Raw genomic sequence first — 3468 nt, forward strand, 5'->3', positions numbered from 1 at the left:
TTTTATTTTAATTGATTAATTATCTTAAAATTTTTAATTGATCTGTGCGTAAAGTTGACCAAGTTGGTGCGTCTGCGGCCAGTGTAGTGAAGAGTGAATTGTAATCTGTCTAAAATAGCAGATGGCCTTCAGATTTTTCAGTCTCTTAACCCTTCTTAGTATGATGCTCAGGAGGAGAGCAGCAAATGTCACGGTCAGAGTGTCAATTTCCAACACACACACACACACACACACACACACACACACACACACACACACACACACACACACACACACACACACACACACAACATACACACACTGCAATACAAAAAACTTGGAAAAGGTCACATGGGTTCAGTGAGACCGTGCCAGACTGTACACACAGAAGAAAACTCGTGGTGTCTAAATGACCCCATCTCTTAAGATTGTGGGAGAGTTGAAAAACAAAACAAAAACCAAAACAAAAGGTCAAATATGGAAAATATTCTGTTGATGCAACAAATGATACCACGTAAATTTGTAATTTTTTGGCACTCTGATTTATGTGCTGCAGTATCAGACGTATAGGACAGAAGTGTCTTCCTAGGCCAAAGCAACGCCAAGCAATTGTAAGATGCGATTTTAGATGGTTAGAAAATTTGCTGATAAATTATTTGTGATTCCTCCCATGTCAAGTTAATGTTGCTGCACCATCCTGAGCTTTTAACTACCTTCAGGACACAAGGACAGAAGGACAGATGCACCTATTACATCTTTCACCAAAGCCCAATGGTGAAGGTTTACATTCCGCCTCATTGCCTTCATAGTGACTTACAGGACCGGCAATCAACATAACCCTTTTTTTTTTTTTTTTTTTTTTTTGCTGGGTCCCATTCACTTCAAGGTCTAGTAAGCCGCCTTTTACTTCCACTGCATTTCCGTTTTGCGTCCCAGTAAAGTTGAATGAGCCTTGCTGCTCTCACTGACATCCATCATCAACGTAGCAAGCGGCAGCTTCAGGGTTGCCACTGCTTTATCACAGCCTTCTCGCTAAACTCCAGCCATTAAGGGGGGCAGCTGCCACGCAGGGCAACGCTGATCACATTTCTCACCGAGTCAAACTCTTCATTTTGATCGAAAAGGCTGACAGCTAAAGCTGGGGAGTGAGGAGGCAGCCGGGCCTGGTTGTTATGACATAATAATTTGGTTTTATAGGTGGTTTCAAGGTTGAGCGTGTAAGTGCGGAGTGAGAGTGACTGGATAGTTCAAAGACGAGCAGAGTAGGAACATTCGGACCGTTTTGTTCTTGCCGTTTGAGCAGATTGTAAATCCCGCGGGTGAACTCCGAATTCCATACATCAAAATGGCTGCCTCCCCTTAATTTAATGTTTCCACATGATCTACTCCACAGATCCTCCCCTTTAGCCTTGGAGAGAGTTTCATCTTCCCATGATTTTTTGCCCTTCATGCTGTTTAAACTTTCATTTAAATCAGGTAGTTGTGTGCTTTATGTATCCAGGTACTTTTTATGGGGGTCTTGGCTTTCAACCATTTAATTAAAGGGCAGTACTGTGTATATTCCATGGGCGTAGGTTTGGGTAGGGACGGTAGGGACATGTCCCGACCAATATTCACGGGATATGAAAAAGTCCCGACCAATTTTTGCCATATTGGCTCAAAGAACGTGGATCTACGATCTTTGATTAGCAGCAACAGGCGGTGCGCGGAACGGAAGCTTCTTAGTTTGACATTTATTATGAGCCTCCGAGACCGTGTCGGAACGGTGCTGTCGGGGGTGTGGGGGGAGGGGGAGTCAGTTGAATCGTCGGACGTTCTTTGATTAGCTGCAAAAGGCGGCGGCTAGCTGGGCACACGCGTCTCCTTCTGAGTCTCCGAGACCATGTCGCCACCAAAAAAGAAAAGGACAGACATTAGAAGTTATTTCGCTACGTCGGCTGTAAGTACAGTGAGTGGACCCATAAGTTAGATATCTATCACGCAACGCATTTGTTGTAAAGTCCGGTGTTTAGTAAGGTCAGCACTGAATGTGAGGTAGAATAGGTCTGTTAATTATGTAATATTTTTTCACATAGGATGCTCAGACAGCAGAGCAAGGGGCAGAGCAGAACGATGGAGAGGTGGCTGGAGCTTCAGGGCTCCAGGTGAGGTGTTAGTTCTCAGATATGAAATATACTGTGAAATTATCTCAGTAAATATGGCATTTGAAGTGTTAGTCTTAAATTAAGTTAAGCTAGTGTGAATACAAACCAGGTTACGCTTTGTTTGCTCTATAGGAGGCTGTCAGTGTGAGTGCCAGTGACCAGGGAGTATCCAGAGGATATTTCTTTTGATCTTACTTGTAACGTTTGCTGAATTTTGTAAAGGAAAAAGTAAAGTGTTCTTGAACTGATCTGCTGAGTATGACTGTATCTGGTTGTATACACAAGATGTATGATATGGTTATGGTTGGGGGGAGGGGGTTATTAAGCCAATGTGGTTTCCCCCGTTCTCAAAAATGTTCGGTGCTCTTCGGCATTTCACTGTGCTGCGGGGGGGGTCAAGGTCCCCACCAAAACTTAGACCAAACCTACGCCCTTGGTATATTCCATACTCATAATTTAATTTATTAGCATAGTCAATGAACTGTTACCTTCAGTTGTTATAAAAATGTAATATATATATCAAATATGACTTAAAATAAATTGATTGTGCTGTGATTGTGCTCTGAGGTGGCCTCTGGCAGTGATTAATGAGCATCTTCTTATGCTAAAAGTTCCACATTTGTACAGTTTTCACTGTATTCCTGTTAATCATCACCTGTTCAAACTGCGGCTTCAGATTGAGGGGGGAACGAGCCGCCGCTGCTGCCGTACCGACATCAACCTGACGGATCGATTCAAGCCGACTCACAGCGTAGAAACGTGACACGTGTGATGTTCTCCTCATGGTTATTAATACCAAGCCGACGGCTTCAGAGGAGCCAGCTGTCTTCCATTCACCACGCAGGAGACGAGCCTCCTGGGGTCTTCCCATGTTGGTGCAAAAAGGGGGACGCTAAATTATAAATCAGTAACCAACGTGCACAAGTTATTTGCTCCCGTGGAAACAGAGCAGGGGGTGCTAACTGCTGCGTAAACATGCGGTAATACCATAAACTACAAAAAAGCATGACTGCAAAAAACAAGCGTCAGAATGTAGAAATAAAAGGCTGCAGGACAGAAATACGATTAAACGACTGCTAACGCGGAGTGTCGCTCTGCACGGGAGTGTGTTAATGAATGCAGCACCACCTGTTCAGTGAGCGATCTAATTGCTCTCAGCAGAACCCCGTTTCCTCACCATCACGCTGTTTAGCAGAAGCATTTAGCAGTGAGGAAGGGTTACAGTACGGCGCCGCACGCCTTCACCTAACGACTAACGGTACGCCCGGCCATGTCCGAGGTAAGCCGGCACAAAATGTGTCACAAAATGGAACAAGGAGGACATTTAAATTGTTGCTTTTCATTT

The 3468-nt window shown here is 44.1% G+C and overlaps 1 long non-coding RNA gene across 1 annotated transcript; it reads left to right on the forward strand.

Annotated features, from left to right (window-relative positions):
• The first annotated feature begins 1545 nt into the window (after positions 1–1545).
• LOC148157175 (uncharacterized) lies at positions 1546–2371 on the forward strand. The gene is made up of 2 exons (XR_015764379.1): positions 1546–2123; positions 2256–2371. It is a non-coding gene; the product is annotated as an uncharacterized LOC148157175 (long non-coding RNA).
• Positions 2372–3468: the final 1097 nt, after the last annotated feature.

The sequence above is a fragment of the Poecilia mexicana genome, unplaced genomic scaffold (assembly GCF_051168715.1).
Source record: "Poecilia mexicana isolate PSO_F unplaced genomic scaffold, ASM5116871v1 scaffold_10, whole genome shotgun sequence".
In the NCBI taxonomy this organism is placed as follows: Eukaryota; Metazoa; Chordata; class Actinopteri; order Cyprinodontiformes; family Poeciliidae; genus Poecilia; species Poecilia mexicana.